General features: G+C 35.9%; 2 pseudogenes; both read right to left on the reverse strand.

Annotated features, from left to right (window-relative positions):
* Positions 1-279: 279 nt before the first annotated feature.
* Positions 280-2,191, reverse strand: LOC141416866 (caspase-8 pseudogene; annotated as a pseudogene).
* Positions 2,098-3,165, reverse strand: LOC109678093 (caspase-8 pseudogene; annotated as a pseudogene).
* Positions 3,166-20,801: the final 17,636 nt, after the last annotated feature.

Genomic DNA, 20,801 nt, shown 5'->3' on the forward strand with positions numbered 1-20,801 from the left:
TTTAGCTAGCAAGACAGATAATTTATTGATTTAATGCCACAACCCTTTTCTCTCATATTTCTCCACCTTCCAATGATGTTCCCTAATTTTTGACTTAGGAAAGTGTCTGATGCTTCCTACTGCCTTCTCTTACCCATCACCAGAATTCAAATGCCCATGGAGCAGGCAATATAACCAAGTGAAGTGGATAGCACCATGACAAAAGGTCATGGGAGAAGCCTCATTGCAGCAGGTTGTGTGGAGATAGGGGAGCCAAAGAGAGAACTGGTGAACTCAGAGTCACACTTCATTGATGAAGGCAGTTCCTAGACTCATCCAGTTGTTGCAGTTCAGCTGCATGGAGTCAGTGTTGTTGGACATTCTGATTTTTCACAAAAAGATATTCTGGGTTTTATGTGGTAGTTCTCAGTTTTTAAATGTTATCAACAAATATCAAAAATACAACTGTGGGGGCTGGTGGAGTGGTTCAAGTGGTATAGCACCTCTGTAGCAAATATTGAGGTCCTGATTCAAACTCCAGCACCACCAAAAATAAATGAATAAATAAATAAATAAATAAATAAATAAATAAATAAATAATACTGTGAGAGCCAGCATTGGGTCCCAAGTATGTTATTACATAAAAATAATTAGCATTTAAAAGATACTTAATTCCTAAAGATTTAGAATGAACTACTCACAGAAAAAAAAAGCGGAGAGAGAGAAAGAAAAGGAAAGATAAGAGTAGTGTTGTTAATGGCAAATGGTGTTTTCAGAAAACCTTGGTTCTTGTGTTCCATACAGCATGGAAGAATCCAAGCAGAACATGTGTGTGTAAATGGGGTTTATTAAAAGTTAGGGAAAGGGAAATTCAAAGGGAGCATGGTGGAATGCAGGTGGAATCTGTCAGCAGGGAGAGTGTGCTTTTCTTTTTCAGGTGCTTTAAAACCTACACTGACTGAGGGCAGACCCAGGAGATTCCCACCCAATAATAAATGAGTGGGGGGGAGGGGGTGGGCATGGGCGGTTCCCAGCCAGGTGGAGGTGGTCTGGGCCATCCCTGGGAAACCTACATGAAACTCAAACTTTTCCAACTTCTAGCCTGCTTCAGTGTGGTGGATGGTGTGAAGAAGGACTTGTGAATAACTTACAAATTTTTAAATATTAAGTTATATTTTTTCATCAAAAGTACAACTAAACTAATATCATTTGTGTAAATGTCTAATAGTAACTGGTATTGCAAAGCCAGAGATTTGGACTTTAATTAATAAAATAATTGAGTGCTTTGACTTCTGTTTTCTCTTCGTACCATCCAAAAAAGGTGCAAAACAGTAACAGATTAGTAAATAATAAATACAGTGTTGTACATGTAGAAAGTAGCATTGTTTAAGAGGGAAGAGTTTTTTCCTTAGTGTGAAGGTAGGCTGTGACATCTGTCTCCCCATGTTCTTCCGGTCATCTTTATTGCTCACTTCATAGTTTACTTCAGTCAGGATGGTGAGAATTTCATCACCTCGAGGACATCTTTCCTCAGGCTCTGGCAAAGTGATTGGATATATCAGATTCCTCTCAAGGGGTCTTGGTAGGAAACACAGTAAGCCACAGTGGCCATCCCCAGCAGAAAGTTGGCCTCTTCTGGGGTAAACCTCTTTTGAGATGATGAGTCCATTTATAAAAAGGAGTCCTTCTGCACTGAGTCAGTATCAACAGGTATAGCTTTATGATAGTTATCCCCTTGACAAACCTAAATAAAAAAGACTTTTGGTTTTCTAGCCAGAGAAGGGCACTTGGAACAGGGAAATAAGATGTCAGTTCATAGATGGAGGCCTGCTCTCCATCATTGCCATAGACAGTGCCCTTATCTCCATGGGAGAGGATATAGCAGATGAAGCAGTCTTTTGTTATTGTGGCCCATACTTTGATAGGATTGTAGAACCTCATAGATTTCCTTCACTGCAGAGTTTTTTAAGGTATTATCTCAGAATGAAGCTTCTTAAAGTTTTGGCACAAAGTGTCTGCATCCAAGTTTGTTCCCTTCCTATTCTTAATATTGTGATGTTTAGGGTTTTTTTTTTTTTGTTTTGTTTTTTGTGCCCTACTGTTGAAGATCAAACAGTATCCTCTGGGTTTGTTTTGTTTGGTAAGCTTTATTGGATATCTGTGACTCGCTGTTCTTGTTCTCTTGGAGAGTCCGACATTGCCAGAGCTCTGAGAGATCCCTCCCTATTTGAAAATGAATCTGAACATCCTTGAGTGCTCATTTTCTCTCTGTTAGGTTGTCTCTACCTCTGCTCAGTTCTTCATAGTCATTAATCTTTCCCAGCAGGCTCTTAATGATTTGTTCACAGATTTTTTTTTTAGGGTGTCTAAGATTGTTTCACCTAGGAGGACTCTCTTCTCCATCTCCATGAAAATATTGAGCAGACTCATGTTATTATCCAATTTACAGTGGGGATCTCATTGTTCAAAAAAAAAAAAAACTTAAAAAGACTTCAATTCTAGCTTGCTTATATCTTCTGAAATTTGAAAAAGCATGACTCTGTAGGCAGAAATCTGGGCTCTGCCTGGAATCTGGAGCTCCTTTTCCATCTCTTCCCTGGTTGTGACCAGAAAATTGTTCAGAAGATCCAGTCTATTAATTTGGAAAAGCAGCAACTTCAAGAAGAACAGACTGCCTTCCTCCAACATTCCCTTCTCCTGCAGTCTCTGGAATAACATCAAAGTATCCTTGATGGGCTCTTGTTTCTTTTGTGGGATGTAGTCTAGGCTTAGGAATTTGAGAGAGGCCAGCTCATCACTGTCAAGTTCCTCCCCAATTTTGTAAAGACTCTCACTGAAATCCATTGTAGGCACAAATTAGAAGAATAGTTATAACCTGCTCCACCCTTTCCCTGCACCATCGCAGTCACCAAGTTCCCCTGGAGAACTGAGCCTCATTCCTTGGGCTCAGTTCTCAAGTTTGTCCACTCAAGAGAAAATCTCTGAAACAAAGATGACTTGCCTCCAGGAGGGAGCTTTCTTTTACTTTGGATCTTTCTGTCATTCCACCGGCTCTCTCTTACTTTGGATCTTTCTGTCACTCCACCGGCTGTTGTGCTGCCTTCAGCTGTCACTTCCTGTTTCTCTCTGCCCTGTTGAGAATTTACTCATGAATTCATGAAGCCGGGCTTTTTAAAATAACAGGAAATGAAGGAAGGAGAAGCTGTGAAATCACTGTCTTTCAGCAGAAGGGCAGAGTCTGGTCTTCAGCAAGAGAGAAAGATAAATTTTTCACTGAAAGAACAAGAGACTAAACTTTTATCTGTAAATTGAAATTCTAACAAGTGCAAGTATATTCCTAAACCATAAGTACAGTAAGTACTAGTGAAAGTTGATTTCATGTTATAAGAGGAAACATGGAAGTAAATATTTTAACATGAGTTTTCTAATAAAATTACTTTAGCTTATATAACACATTAATTTTGTCCCTTAGCTTAATGATATAATATATTTGGATTACAACTAATTATTTAGGAATAGATCATAAACATAGACCACTGCGGGGAATGAGAGAGAAGGGCAGTATGGCTAAGGTCCTTTCCTATAGCTGACTTCCTTTGACATCCATGTTTTCTTCACATCTTGTTTTAGGACTTAGACTTTCTTCATTTTTTTCCTTTCATTCTTTTGAAATCTCTGACATCTTGATATTCAGGCTACCCTACCATGTTACTATTGCAGTGTTAAGATAAACCAACCACTCAGACATTTTTTTAAAGTGATGAATTTTTTAATTTAATGTTTTTATTAACATATATTAGTTGTATGGGGTGAGGAGTTTCATTATGACATTTCCATACATGCTCGTAATATACCTTGGTTAGGTTCAACCCCACCATCAGTCTCCCTTATCCTCCTCCCCCCCCACTTAAAACAATTTCACAGGTTTCATTGTTCTATTTTCATTGGCCATATTCACCTTCCTTTGCCCCTTCCATTCCTCCTTCTCCTCTCACTAATCTCTGCCCCCTAGCAGAACCTGTTTTATAATCCTATCCTTCATTTTTAAGTGTATATTTCATTGTTCAAAGGGGTTTCATCAGGGTATTTCACCTATGAATATACTGTACTTCAATCAGATAATCCCCTTTATTTTTCTTCCTTACCTCTTTCCTCTTGTTCTCTTATTATTCACCAGCTTTCAGTGTGTTTGATTATGCTTTCTTCCTATACACTTGTAAATTATTTCAGTATTGTTCACTCCTTTATCATTCTCTTTTCCCCTCCCTCTCCCCTAGTCTCCACAAACAGTCCTATTATTAGGACTCTTCATACACACACACACACACACACACACACACACACATATGTATATATATTATCATGTTTGTATTTGTGTATATGCTTATCTTTTGGATGGTCCATATATGAGGAACATGAAACCTTTGTCTTTTTGAACCTGGTTTACTTCACTTAACATCATGATCTGCAGTTTTATCTATATATCACATTTTCTTACTCCATTGATCAGTTGTAGGGCATCTGAGCTGCATAACTTGGCTCTTGTGAATAGTGCTGCAATGAACATGGGTGTGAAAGTGTCTGTATTGTAGAACATTTTCTTGGCACCATCTTTATTTTAAAAATAGATCTTAACAAAGCCATCTGCTTATTTATCTGCTTCCTCAATTTCAGTTTCATTCTAAAGACGTTACCAGCTGTTATTTGTGTCCCCCTTTATAACTGTCCTTGGCTTTCATACCCATGTCCCTCCTTTTCCCATGTTGCTCTTGCTCACAGTTTTTTCCTTCCTATTCCAGTAGGTATTTGCCACTGGGTAGTGGTACTTTCTCCTAGGGTCATAGACTCCTCTGTTTAATGATGACAGAGTTTTAAAGTGCTCCCAGTTTGTGAAAGAACTAATTCAGAAAAATCTACCACTTCATTCTTAGGCATTTATGAATAACCTGTAATCGGTTAAAAATTTTGTACAATCTTTTACAAATTTTAATTATCGTAAGGTGTCATCATTTACATAGTTTTAAGACTGTTGACAAAGTTTATCACCTTACTTTACACTATCATCTTCCCTAGTATGCCATTTTTATACTACTCAACCTCAAGAATATTTTCTTTAATTGATTCTACGGTTATATGTCTAATTAGTTTGGAAAACATAAAGTGCTGAGTAATTGTTTCCTGGGATAATTTTATATATAATTCCATTACTGTATTCTGCCAGTGATTAAATGAGAGGCATAATTAGATTTCATTTCTTTCCTTGTAGTAGTATATTTAATGAATAAGGAAGTTATTAAATGTTGTTCAGCAAGGAACAAGTACATTGTCTCATGTTATTTCTATATCTTTTAAGTAATTAGAAGTATAAATTTCAAATTAAATAAAATTCATAATATAAAAAGTTAGAAAATATGGATCAAAGAAGAAAATAGAAAAATTCATCTCACATACTCTACTACTTTCACTACTGTTTTAAGTAATTAGAAGCATAAATTTCAAATTATATGAAATTCATAATAACAATAAGGTAGAAAAGTAATTATAGACATATAATCTTAGAGTCAATTAAAGAAAATATTCTTGAGGTTGAGTAGTAGCATAAAAAATAGAAAGTCATCTCACATACTCTTTACCTCTCTCAATACTGTTCTTATCTTTCTTCATTCCCTGTAGTCATTTTTATAGTTATATATCTCAACACACACACTTTACTTTATGGTAGTGCTGGAGATCCATCAAACCCAGAGCCTTGCACATGCTAGGAAAGTGCTCTGTCACTGAGTTATCCTCACAGTCCATATTCATTTTTAAATGCAATTAAAGCACATACACTTACTTGTTCTTTCATTTATTTAGTGAATACTCATTGAGTTGCTGTCATTCTAGGTTATTATTAAGTGTGTGCCTTGAGGATCCAATGAATATGGCTGCTAATCCCAGTTTTGCCATCTAGTAATTGTGTAATTTGGGTCTAGGTATTTAGTCTCCTTGTGCTTCATTTTCCTCATTTGTAAAATGGAATTTACTATATCATAGGGTTAATGTGAGGAGTACATGATTATCCATTTAAAGCACTTAGATTATTATGTGTCTGGCCCTTTGTAATTACTAAAGAAGTGATGTTTTGCTCCTTATCATTAACATTTGTATTAGCATACAGAAGTGAAAAGAAGACAAAGATCCCTTATTTAAATGGTAGTAGAAGAGAAGAATAATATATAATTAATTAAAAATAAAATCGGCAGGAGAGTCCTGGGGCTAGGCAGTGATGATAACTGAGGTTGCAGTTTTATGCTGGGGAGTCAGTGAAAGCTTCACTATGAAGTAGATATTTGACATTTGAGGGAGTCAGCCAGAAAGATGTGTTAGGGTAAAGTTTAACCAGGCAGAAAAAACAAAGTATAACTAGCTCAACAGTTTTCACAACAAGAGTTGTGGAAGGGGAGATGGGTGGCCAATGTGGTCAGAGAATAAGGAAGTAGAGAGTTGTGGGAGGGATGCTGATGGGATTTGGGAAGATACCAGATTTGGTAGAATCTTATAAGTTATGGTGTAGATTTTGGCCTTTATTTTTGAATTGGAATTCCATTAATAGGATTTGAGAACACGATTATATGATCTGGTTTGATTAAATGGTAGCAAAGGCAAGAATAGAGATAAGTTAGGATGCTATTGAAATAATTGAGGAAAGAGGTCATTGACTGAAAATGGTTGCAGTGGAGGTGATGAAAAGGGTCAGATCTGGATACATTTTGAAAATTGAGCCAGTATTTGCTGACTGGTTAGATGTAAGAGAGAGTCAAAGACACTTGGAGGATTTTGGCCTAAAGAAATTGGAAAGATAGAGTTGCCGTCAAATGAGATGGAGAAGACTGGATGGAACAAGCTTGGTTGGATGAGGTGGGAGAAGATCAGGAGTTCCTGATTGGGTATAGGAGTGTAAATGTGGAGTTCAGAAGAGAAGTCTGTGCTGTCTGTGCACATTTAGGAGTAGTCAGCCCATACATGGCATTTATAGGCATGAGATTGGATGAAATCACTGAAGGAATTAGAGTAGCTAGAGAAAATGAGCATTCCAAAGTCCAAAGCATTTTGTTGTAACAATCAGGTAAATTGGAAAGATCCAGCAAAGGTGACCATAAAGGAGTTGCCAGAGATGATGAAGGGAAGCTGTATGAATACCTTTGGCGAAAGAATTTCAAGAAGAGGTGATCACCTGTAACAGATGCATCTGTTTGGTCAGTTGTGAATTGATCTTTAAATTTACCAAATTTGGGATGTTTTTAGGCATTAATTTTTCAAATAATTTTTTTGGCCCTAATTTCTTTTTCTTTCTTCTCTCCTTCTTAGACTCTTAATTTTATGCACATACACACACATTATTTATTATATAATATACATATGCACATATCTCAATATATACATATACCGTAATTATATGTGTATCTATTACATCTATACACGTATCTATAATATGCACATTATATTTTTGAAGACATGGGTGAAGCTACCATATATGTTATATTTGCATATGTATATTATATTATATATGACATACATGTTTATTAGACTTTCTGATGTTGTGCCGTAGGTCACTGAACCCTATTCATTTTTTTATTTCCCAGTCTTTTATATCTATGCTTTTTAGGTTAGGTAATTTCTGTTGATACATCCTCAGGTTCACTCTTTATTCTGTCATCTCCCATCCTAGGAGTTTTAAATTTCAGATTCTGTATTTTTAAAAGAGACAATTCGTTTTGAATTTTTTTTAATAGTTTGCATTTCTTTGTTAAAATTCCAATTAAAAAAAATTCCAATTTCTTAACAACTTCAGATGTTTTTCCCTTACCTCACATAATACACTTAAAGTGTCTCATTGTTGGCATTTGTTGATATTCTATTCCATGAGAATCAGTCATATTTTTCTCATTTTTTAAAATTTGTTTTTGTCTTTCTGTGTTAAATAATTTTGGATTGTATTCTTGACATTACAACTGTTAGAGTATTTAGTCTCTGGGTCCTATTATATAATCCTCTAGATATTTTTCGTATTTTGTGTTAGTACACAGCCTGTTTAGATTCTGATCCTGAATTGTGTTTTGCCTTTTGTAGATGGTTCAAGTCTCAATTCAGTCCCAAATCTTTCTTTTGTAGCTTTGGATCTGTTCTGCACGTGAATTTTATAGGGCTTAGTTGGAGACTTGTACAGATGGTTTGTCTTTCAGTTCAGGTCTCTGAATCTTAGCAGCTTTGGTTTGAGTCAGTTTCATAGATGCGGGTTTTGAGTTAGCCAGAGATTTGGATAACTTCCTACACAGAATGGAGAGATTCCCCACCTCTGGTCTTTTCCCTTTGGGATTTCTTCCTATGCCCTCTGCTTCATTGGCCACAAATAGAGTTTTTCTCAGGGTTTTAGCTCCTTGCACAGCTATCCTTCATATGCTCCTGTATTCTCCCATGGTGTGGTACTTTTCTATGGCCATGTAGGAAACTTAAGGCTTACAACAATACACTTGTTACCTGAGAGTTTCTGCAGATCTGAGCCTTCTGCTTACAAGTCTCAGCTATTGCAAGATGTTGGCTGGGACCATCATACTCTCCGAAGCATGGCTGACAGAGGCTCCAATTGCCTTTTTAGAATATTAGCTCCTTGTGGCTTTGGGATGGAAGACCAGTGTTTTGTTGACTAGAAGCTACTTCAACTCCTAATGTATCATTTTTTGTTCCTTTCCATTGGGCCTCACTACATAGACTGTCCATGACATGGCAGTTTGCTTGTTCATAGGGAGAAAGAGAGTCTATCAAGAGAACTGCTGCAAACTTACCCACTTAATAAAATGTAGCTCATTACCTATGCCACGTTTTGTTGGTTAAAAGAAATCATAGGTCAAGACTGAAGGGAAGGAGTGGGAGATCATAGGGCACACCATGTGAGAAAAACTAAAGACATAAGAAACATTCCTGTGCAGATTACTTCTCCAGTTTTTATTCCTTTCCACCATCTCTGCTTTACCCACTTTTCAGAGTTTCAGGTAAATACTTTTGTATTTTGTCCAGAAGTTTTATTTGTAATCAGTAGAAAGGAAGGACTAAAGAAGACTTACGTCAGTATGGAATGGAAACATTATCTATGAGTGGACTTAGTAATGAAGAGTAATTTTAATCGAGTAGTGGGCAGAAACATGATAGTAATTAGAGAGAATGGAAAATTAGAAAGTGGAGACTGTAAGGGGAGCAGATAAATGGAGTGGAACTGGTGGGGATTGTGGAGCCAAAAGAAGGTGTGTAACTTGTTTTCCTTTCTGTTTAAAAAAATATTGTAATGCTTCGTTTCCAATGTCACTTGAGTTATTTTTACATCATTTTAAACAACCGAATAGTATTCCATTCTGTGTACATACCAGAATTTGTTTCATTGTGTCTCACTGTTAAGTATAAGTGATATTACAATAAATAGCTTTTGATACACATTTTCAGAAGTATCTCTTATTTGTGTAAGGACAAATTGGTCAAGTACAGTTGTTGTATCCAGGAACATGAATATTTTAAAAGGTGTTTGCTACTGCTGTTGATTGTTATCATGAAATAGGAATGAATTGGTGGAAGAAACATGGCTTTAATCCCCTTTAAGTAGTTTCAGTTTAATTCTGTGGGTTTTTTTTTTTTTTAGTTGGGGAGGGCACTGGGGATTGAACCCAGGGCCTTGTACATTCCATGCAACAAACACCTAACCACTGAGCTACATCCCCAACCCTTAATTCTGTGTTCTTAAAACCAGTTACAGTTGCTTAAACATTGACGGAGGATTAATTATTAGACAAAGTGGGCAAACAAGCAAGGATGTAGGAGAAGAGAAAGCAATTAGATTCCTGAAAGATTGGCATTTGTTCATTGTGATAGATAGTGCATAGGGCTAGAGAGTTTTAAAATATAGACTGAGGACTCAAAATATTTGTCATGGACTCTCACTTGGTCATGGAAGGAAACGAAGGCAACAGAAGATTATTTGGGAAAAAGCAAAAGTGTTTTTCATCCATCTTCCTGTTGTTTTAAATGTGTATTTTAATGTAGTTTTGGTCATATGTAGGTAAAATATATATATTTTTACTTTGAAATAATTACTATTTCATGGAAAGTATCAAAGATACTTCACAGAAGTCCTGTGTATCCCTCACCCTCTTTCCCCAGTGATTACATCTTACATCATTTATTTTAGTATCGTATCAAAACCAAGAATTTGGTAATATTTTAGTGTATAATTTATGACAGGTCTCATTTCTAATGGTAATTCTTGAATTTTTTAGTGATCGTTGCCAACATATGGAAAAGCTTTAAAAATTTTTTTTATTTTATTTTCTTCATACACTTTGTCATTGTTTGAAATTAGTATCTTTAATTGTGCTTTCATATTCACTTCTGCCTTTTCTCTATTAAGTCTAAGTTTTGAGTTTACTTTGAAATTTCTTGAAATTTGTAACATGTTGATCACACCTTGAATCAAGATTTTAGTGCTAATAGTGGCCTTTTCTTCTTTTTAGCTTTTTTAGATTGCAGCCTTGATTGCACTTTTGTTAAAAGAACTGGTAGTATTCACAGCCTTAAAAGCTCAAGTGGTATGCATTTAGTTGAATGTTCCAACAGAGCTCAGTTTCTTCTACTTGTGGCTGTGAAGCAGGCAGACCCCAGGTGTGATGCTCTCTGCTGCTGAAAGAAACTCCTTTGTTGCTATCTCAGGGTACTGAACCATGGCTGCGTATTAGAAACCACCTGGGGAATGTTTGCAAAATGCTGAAACCTGGAACCCGTTCCCCGGAGATGGGATTTAAGTGCTATGTACTGGGGCTTTGGCATTTGTGGGGTTTTCTGTTTCCCTTTCAAAGCCTAGTGATGATTCTTATGAGCAGCAAAGATTGAACAACACTAAGCTGTGGTATTCACTGTAGTAGATCTGTCCTTCAGTTTCAATTTGCAAATTCAAGAGCTTGAATGTGTGCATTCCTGTGTGGCTTGTGACAAAATGTTAACATTTTCCCCATGCTACTCTTCACATTCACTAATCAAACCTGTTTTCTCTAGTACAGAATTTAATATTTTCTTTTACTTCTCTTTGGGATTGTTTCATTTCTTATTACACACAAAGACTTACAACATATTATAAATTTACTATCAGTTGAAAATACTTGACTTTCTGAGTGGGAACATTAATTGAAGTTTACTTTTTCAGGGAATGAGAACACAAAGTCTAAATTATTTCTCTCCTTTATTTTCTTTATTCCTCTGTTGTTTGCTTTTTGGTTCCTCATCTGAAAAGTAGGCATTGAGAAGGAGCAGTAGATAAACAAGTCAGGGCTTAAGGAAAGAGGATGAAATGAGGTTTAAGAACTATTCTGTTTTTATCTATATCTCTTCTTCCCTGCCATGTCCTTTTGTTAGTAAGGCAGCAATATGTATGAATTCTAAAATAATGATTGCTTTAACCTAGTATGTTTTGGATGTGGAAGCATCTTCCAGTTTTGTATCTTTTCATTCTATTAACCAGAAGTTGTAATGGTTCTTAAAAATCTGTGTCACAATGCTCAGAAAAATTTTACTTGAAACCTTAACTGCATTGCTGATAAAATGAAGCCTACTCAAAATGCTATCATTACATGTAGTACATAAATTTTACATATCTTGACCATCATTTCAGGAGGAATTCGCTTCCTTGCCTGTTTTACTCTTACCAGTGATTTAAAAAACAAAAAATTGAACATGGCTACACCTGAAAATGAACACAGCACTTAGTCTTGATGCAATTTTTAATTTTTAAAAAAATTTTTAGGTGATTAAGTCTGGACAAAAGGAAAAAGTCTGCTGACACAGGAGGCTGATTTAGTATGTTTTGGAGAAAGAAGGATTCAAGAAAAAAAGATGAAGAATCATTCATTACTGAAAGTAAGTACCAAGTCAGGTAATTTGTTGCTCATTGATAAGAAAAAACTGCAGATTATTTCTTAGTGTGCTCAGATATAAGCATATATGGCAAAATTTTCTTGGGGAAAGTTTTTTTTGTGCGAAATTTGAAATGTTCTCATCATTTAGCATTCCATATTATTAACGTTTATGTGAATATTTAATGACAGCTGAGTTTTGACATTTGTAGGGAATTTTAAAATCCTTATATGTAAACTGAATTTGCTTCATAGTAAGCAGTCAAATTACAGGATGCGTGAAGTGGAAACTGCCTAGTGGATTTTGCTTTAACATTTGTATATATTGATTTTAGGATACTTGTTACTTTGGTTTGAGTTTTATATTTTATCTATAAAGATGAAGAAAGTAATTTCTTAAGTTACTGCCTTTTCTTTACAGCTACAGCTGACCTTATGACTCCGGAGGAAAGAGATAAACTCTTTCCTGCTGTTGGTTATAGTGAAAACACTTACAACTTAACTTTCCCCAAGCAGGCAATTATTAGGGTGGCTTAACAGGCATTTTGATTCATTTTATTGTATTTTGAATTCAAGTAAATTATTGACTTTTAAATGACTATCATTAGTTTCTCCTTTGGCATTTAATTGATGCTTTCAGTTAGGGCTTACCAATTAAAATTCTCTCTTCAACTTTAGATTTAATTACCTTAGTGAATGTGAATCAAACCAAGCAAAAAGTACTTAGAGTGTTAAATCAATTCTTTAAAATTTTTTATTGCAAAGTTTAACCGATATGTAAGAGTGACTAAAACTCAAATGTCTTGCTTAATTGATTGATTAAAAATGGAACATTTTGTAATATGTAATTACTATCCTGATCAAGATTTAGAATATTGCCACTGTCATAGAAGCCCCTACATCCTCCCATCATTGTTTTTCCAAAGACAACCAGTACCCTGATTGATGTGATAGTCATTGCTTTGATTTCATTTTGTTTTTTTCCTCAAAACACTATGATTTTATTTTGCACATTTTTATTATTCTAGAAATAAACTCATAAAATATGTACTTCTTTTTGTCTGCTTTGTTGGTGTGAGGTCCATCTCTTGTTGCACTTGATGTGTTTTGCTCATTTTCATTGCTATATAGGATTCCATCATTTGAAAATATAAGAACTTATTTCTACTTTTGTTGATGGATATTGGGGTAGTTTCTGTTTTTTATTATTATGAATAATGCTGCTAATCTGTTCATTTGTAAAATTTTCAGTACTGTATCTACTTAGTAAAATTGCTGGTTTATAGCGTATGAGTATGTTTAATATCAAATTCTACTATTTTTCATTATGGGGAAACATTTCCACCAATAGTATATGAGGGCTTTAATTGCTGTATATCTTCACCACACTTGGTATTATCATCTTTTATTTGAGACAAGGTCTCACTGTGTAGCCCAGGCTGGTGTCTTGCCTCAGCCTCCCCAGTGCTGGCATGACAGACATCCACCACCATACCCAGTACATCATCAGTCTTTTAGGGAAGCACTGTACTACCGAGCTGTACCCCCATCCCCTGTTAGTCTTTTAAATTTTAGCCATTCTGAGTGATGAGTTTGTAATAGAGTTTCATTATGGTTTTAATTTGCACTTACTGGATGACTAAACAGGTTTTACACTTTTTCATCTATTAATTGGCTTTTTAGATGTCCTTTTTGTGAGGAGGCTTTTGAGTCTTTTCTTCACTATGAGGTTGTCTTTTTCTTACCAGTTTGTAGGAATTCTTTATGTGTTCTGGTCATGAGGCCTTTGCTATCAGATGTATTGTTAATATTTTCCAGTACAATGTGGCTTGCCTTTTCATTTTTATCTGTTTTGCATCTTTTCCTGGAACACATTGTGCATTTTCATTCTTTTTATTTTCTATGCTGGGGATAGAACCCAAGACCTTACACATGCTAGGCAAGCACTCTACTACTCACCTGCAGCTCTTGTCCCATTTGCATTCTCTTAATGGTATCTTTTAATGGTAGATATTTTAATGTTTTTTTATTCATTAATCTTTTTTTAATGTCTAATGCCTTTCTGAGCCCTGTTTAAAAGATCTTTCACTGCAGGACCAAGAAACTATTCTTCTAGAAGCTTTATATTGTTTTAATTTATATATTTAGATTTGTGGTCATCTGACTGGCTGTCTACTTGACTTATCACACACTATTGAAATGACCATGAACTGTCTCTCCAGTGGTTTCCAGTTAACCCTTTAGCGTCAGTAAAAAATCCACGTACTTATAGAATCTCTGCTTTATTATACTCACCACTTGTCTGTCTTTGTAGCACACTCTCTTTGTGACTGTACGTTTGTAATTAGTCCTGTGAACAAGCTGCCTAACTCCTTCAGCTCTGGTTTCTTTATGATTGCATTATCTCTTCTTGGCTCTTCAAACTTCCTTAGTTTTTGAATCAGCTCTTCAAACTTCCTTAGTTTTAAAATAATCTTAGTTAATAAAAAGAATTAAGATTTTCATTGGGTGTTTATTGAATGTATAAATTAATTTGAGGGAAAATTGATATTTTTATGTCTTTTAATCTGTAAATATAGCATACTCCTCTCTTTATTTGCCTGTTACGTTCCTCTTGGTGAAGTTTTATAGTTTTCTCTAATGTCTTTTTTCATTGTGTTATAAATGTCTTTAAAGTTTGATTGAAATAGAGTTTACAAACCATAAAGATCACTGATCTGGAGGCAAATTTTGGAAAAGAACATTTCCATCCTCCCCAAAAATTCCCTGCTGACTTTTTCCAGGCATTTTTCTTATCCTGTTTTTAAAACTAACCACTTTATCACTGTGTCAGCATTGCAACTTTTTCCTGCTCATACTTAGGTTGTTTCTAAGATAATGTTTTGGATATTCATCCATGTTTTTTGTGCTTCATTAGATACTTCCTTTTAATTCTTGAATCATGTTTCATTGCATAAATATACCATAATATTCCATCCATGTACTGTATATATTTTTGCTGTTGGGCTATTAATAACACTGTTGTTAACATTCTTGTATAATTTTTTCATGTTTATTAGCATATATTCATTGTACAGGGGGGATTCATGTTGATAATTCCCAATTCTGAATAACCTTACATTGTATATTGATTAGATGACCCCCACCATTCCTCCCCAACCCCTGCCCCATCCCATTTAAAGCAGTTGCAAGAGATTTTATTGTTCTATTTCATATATGTCTTGTATAAGTTTTTTGGGTACGTATGTTTCCATTTTTGTTTTGTAAATACCTAGGAACAGAATTGCTGAGTCATAGGGTAGGTATATGTGTCACTTTTTAAGAAGATGGCAAGTAATTCTCCAAAACTGGTTATAGTGTTTTATATTCCTACCACTCATTCCAGCTCCCCACTTCCTTGCTGCATTTGGTATTTTCAAGCTGTTTACTTTTAGCCATTTGGGTGGACTACATGGACTCTACTATAGCTTTCATTTTCATTCTCCTGATGACAACCAGAGTGCCTTTCTTCATGTCTTACTGACATCTCTCTATGTTCACTTGTGGAATGTCTAGAACAGTGTTTGTTGCCCACTTAAAAACTGAGTTGTTTTCCTTTTATTTTTGTGGAAATTCTTTCTCTATTCTGCATACAAGTCTTGTCATATGTACATGTAGAGTTACATGATATTGTAATTTGTGCATATATTTCTCAGTGTGTGCCTTGCCTGTTGATTTTCTTAATTGTGGTTATTTATGAGAAAATAACTGTTTTGATGTTTTTCTTATGGTTGGTACTAACATTAGATCTGTTCAATAAATCTTTGCTTACCTCAGAATCACAAAGATACTATCCTGTGTTTTCTTTCTAGAAATGTTACGCTGTTCTGGGTTTTATATTTAGTCTCATATCCATCTTAAATGACTTTTAGTGTTTAGAGTGGCACCAAGGTCAAGGTTAAGGTTTATTTTTTCCCTATGCCCAGTCAGGTCTTTGAACAGTATTTATAAGGCTTTTGTGTTTTTCTTGTTGAATCGCATCAGCCCCTTGCTTGGAAATAATTTGCCTCCATGTGTGTGGGTGTGTTGTGGGATTCTCTTTAATTGAACTCTTTTCTATGCTCACACTAATGTCTCCCTTACCCCACCTAGATTATTATAGTTTCTAGTAAGACCATCAACTTGGTTTTCTTTCCAGTTTTTCTTTTTGTAGTGGTAGGAATTGAACCCAGGGCCTCATGCTTATTAGACAAGTGAGAAGTTAATAACAACAGTAACAGCAGCAACAAAGGCAGATTATGTGAGTAAATGACTGCCAGGCTGAGGCAGTGGGCAAACATTTGTCTCTCAAAGTAGTTCTTAAAGGAAAAACTTGGGATTTAACCCACTGCATTATGAAGGATCTTATTACTTCCCTTTTCTTAATTGGATCATAAAAGTAGAAGCAAAATCAGAACACTGATATATAATAGGTTCTGATGCAAGGTATTGTACCATCACCTGTAGCTTCAATTGCCTGATACTGCATTGCCCTTCTTTAAAACTGAGTTTGAAACCAATCCAGAGGACAGTCCTGCCGACCAGACTCTCATCATTCAGTCTCAGCCTGTGGAGGTCATTTATGATGCTCTAAGTGCAAGGAGAACATGAGTCTATTAAAATGATTTGTATTTCTCTCTCTTTTTTTTTTTATTTCCTAAAAGTTTCCCCAGTTAATGTTGAGAAGTGGAGTTCTGACTAATCAGAGGTCCAAACTAGAAGAAATGTCTGTTGCTTTTTCCATATGTCCCTCCGGAGTGTCTCTGCTTCTGTAATCATGTGCACATGCCTGCTCCCCTCCAGCAAGTTTACTTGCCTGTTCCTTTCTCAAGGCTCTCTCACCCAGAGAGGTGCAGTAGGACAAAATATCTTTGCATTCCTTCCTCAGTTCAAAGCCACAGTTGTTTAGAATGGAGGTGAACCATTCAAATTTATAATGGAGAAAGAATTATGTATAACGTTTTTATATTTTATAATCCTTTTATAGACAACCATCAATGCAGTGATTGAATTCTTTCGCTCAAACAAGGGTTTGGATCTTGAGCAAATAACATCAGCTACATTGACAAAGCTGAAAGAAGTTAAAGCAAGAACAGCTAAGGTGAATTTGATTGTCTACATAAGCACCAGTTGTAAACAGTATATGTAAAGTAGAATGGGTTGCTTTTTTTCTGTTGTAAACTGGTGTTGTATTGTTCAGTGGTCATGGCGTATTCAAAGTTCAATATGATTGTTGGCTTGAGTAGAAAGAGAATTAACGTGGGTACAGATGATTCTGTCTGCATTACATTCAGGAATCCATGCTTCACAATGAGCTTGAGGTGGAAAACCTACCGCCATTGCAGTGCTACAGCAGCTGTTCAGCATACTGAGTGACTCCAGTTTTAAGATAGGTGTTTTTGTATTACATGGTCTTTTTTTTTTAATTGTTTTGTTATTCTTATGTGCATACAAGGCTTGGGTCATTTCTCCCAACTGCCCCCACCCCCTCCCTTACCACCCACTCCGCCCCCTCCCTCTACCTCCCACCCCCTCAATACCCACCAGAAACTATTTTGCCCTTATCTCTAATTTTGTTGAAGAGAGAGTATAAGCCATAATAGGAAGGAACAAGGGTATTTGCTGGTTGAGATAAGGATAGCTATACAGGGAGTTGACTCACATTGATTTCCTGTACATGTGTGTTACCTTCTAGGTTAATTCTTTTTGATCTAACCTTTTCTCTAGTTCCTGGTCCCCTATTCCTATTGGTCTCAGTTGCTTTTAAGGTATCTGCTTTAGTTTCTCTGCGTTAAGGGCAACAAATGCGAGCTAATTTTTTAGGTGTCTTACCTATCCTCACCCCTTCCTTGTGTGCTCTCGCTTTTATCATGTGCTCATAGTCCAATCCCATTGTTGTGTTTGCCCTTGATCTAATGTCCACATATGAGGGAGAACATACGATTTTTGGTCTTTTGGGCCAGGCTAACCTCACTCAGAATGATGTTCTCCAATTCCATCCATTTACCAGCGAATGATAACATTTCGTTCTTCTTCATGGCTGCATAAAATTCCATTGTGTATAGATACCACATTTTCTTAATCCATTCGTCAGTGGTGGGGCATCTTGGCTGTTTCCATAACTTGGCTATTGCAAATAGTGCCACAATAAACATGGGTGTGCAGGTGCCTCTGGAGTAACCTGTGTCACAGTCTTTTGGGTATATCCCCAAGAGTGGTATTGCTGAATCAAATGGTAGATCAATGTCTAGCTTTTTAAGTAGCCTCCAAATTTTTTTCCAGAGTGGTTGTACTAGTCTACATTTCCACCAACAGTGTAAGAGGGTTCCTTTTTCCCCCCATCCTTGCCAACACCTTTTGTTGGTGGTGTTGCTGATGATGGCTATTCTAACAGGGGTGAGGTGGAATCTTAGTGTGGTTTTAATTTGCATTTCCTTTATTGCTAGAGATGGTGAGCATTTTTTCATGTGTTTTTTGGCCATTTGAATTTCTTCTTTTGAGAAAGTTCTGTTTAGTTCACTTGCCCATTTATTTATTGGATACCACATTTTCTTAATCCATTCATAAGTAGTGGGGCATCTTGGCTGTTTCCATAACTTGGCTATTGTGAATAGTGCCGCAATAAACATGGGTGTGCAGGTGCCTCTGGAGTAACCTGTGTCACAGTCTTTTGGGTATATCCCCAAGAGTGGTACTGCTGGATCAAATGGTAGATCAATGTTTAGCTTTTTAAATAGCCTCCATATTTTTTTCCAGAGTGGTTGTACTAGTTTACATTACAACCAACAGTGTAAGAGGGTTCCTTTTTCCCCCCGCATCCTCGCCAACACCTGTTGGTGGTGGTGCTAATGATGGCTATTCTAACAGGGATGAGGTGGAATCTTAGTGTGGTTTTAATTTGCATTTCCTTTATTGCTAGAGATGGTGAGCATTTTTTCATGTGTTTTTTGGCCATTTGAATTTCTTCTTTTGAGAAAGTTCTGTTTAGTTCACTTGCCCATTTCTTTACTGGTTCATTAGTTTTGGGAGAATTTAGTTTTTTAAGTTCCCTATGTATTCTGATTATGAGTCCTTTGATGTGTAGCTGGGAAATATTTTCTCCCACTCTGTGGGTGTTCTCTTCAGTTTAGAGACCATTTCTTTTGATGAACAGAAGCTTTTTAGTTTTATGAAGTCCCATTTATCTATGCTATCTCTTAGTTGCTGTGCTGCTGGAGTTTTGTTGAGAAAGTTCTTACCTGTACCTACTAACTCCAGAGTATTTCCTACTCTTTCCTGTATCAACTTTAGACTTTGTGGTCTGATATTAAGATCCTTGATCCATTTTGAGTTAATCTTGGTATAGGGTGATATACATGGATCTAGTTTCAGTTTTTTGCAGACTGCTAACCAGTTTTCCCAGCAGTTTTTGTTGAAGAGGCTGCTATTTCTCCATCGTATATTTTTAGCTCCTTTGTCAAAGACAAGTTGGTTATAGTTGTGTGGCTTCATATCTGGGTCCTCTATTCTGTTCCACTGGTCTTCATGTCTGTTTTTGTGCCAGTACCATACTGTTTTTATCATTATTGCTTTGTAATATAGTTTGAAGTCCGGTATCGTGATACCTCCTGCGTTGTTCTTTTGACTGAGTATTGCCTTGGCTATTCGTGGCCTCTTATTTCCATATAAATTTCATAGTAGATTTTTTAATCTCTTTCATGAATGTCATTGGAATTTTGATGGGAATTGCATTAAACATGTAGATTACTTTTGGGAGTATAGACATTTTTACTATGTTGATTCTACCAATCCATGAGCATGGGATATCTCTCCACTTTCTATAGTCCTCCTCATTCTCTTTCTTTAGAAGTTTATAATTTTCCTTGTAGAGGTCATTCACATCTTTTGTTAGGTTTACACCTAGGTATTTGATTTTTTTTGAGGCTATAGTAAATGGAATTGTTTTCATACATTCTTTTTCAGTTTGCTCATTGTTAGTGTATAGAAATGCTAATGATTTTTCTATGTTGATTTTATATCCTGCTACCTTGCTATAGCTATTGATGATGCCTAGAAGCTTCTAAGTAGAGTGTTTTGGATCTTTAAGGTATAGGATCATGTCATCTGCAAATAGGGATATTTTGACAGTTTCTTTACCTATTTGTATTCCTTTTATTCCTTCTTCTTGCCTAATTGCTCTGGCCAGGAATTCCAGTACTATGGTGAATAGGAGTGGAGATAGTGGGCATCCTTGTCTGGTTCCTGGTTTTAGAGGGAATGGTTTCAGTTTTTCTCCGTTAAGTATAATGCTGACTGTAGGTTTGTCATATATAGCTTTTATAATGTTGAGGAACTTTCCTTCTATTCCTAGTTGCCTGTCCTTTTCACTGTAGTCACCCACCTTGATCACTAATTCTGGAGTTGAGGTAATAAATTCCTCCTTTTTCTCCCATTCATTTTGAAATGCAAGATGCACTATCAATATTCTTCAAATATCCAGTTATTTTTGTTAGAATCTTTGACTTCTGTAAATCTGCATTAAAATATAGATTATTTAACTTGTATGCTGAAAGAAGTAAAAGTTGGTATTCATTGAATATGCCTATTAAGTATTTTCTAGTGATATAGAATAGTTTTGCACAGAATATCTGATTTTCAAAAGTCATTTAGGAGCTGGGATGTAGCTCAGTGGTACAGCACTTGCCTAGCATGCGTGAGGCCCTGGGTTCGATCCCAAAAAAGAAAAGACAAAAAAAAAAAAAACTTCTCCCCTCAAAAGTCTTTTAGTATTTTAAATTATTTTTTAAGAGAGAAAGTGAAAAATGATGATTTTAGCATCCATCAACTATGCATATATTGCAGCCCATGGATATTCATATTGAGTTGGCCAAGGCA

The sequence above is a fragment of the Castor canadensis genome, chromosome 2 (genome assembly GCF_047511655.1).
Source record: "Castor canadensis chromosome 2, mCasCan1.hap1v2, whole genome shotgun sequence".
Taxonomy (NCBI): Eukaryota; Metazoa; Chordata; class Mammalia; order Rodentia; family Castoridae; genus Castor; species Castor canadensis.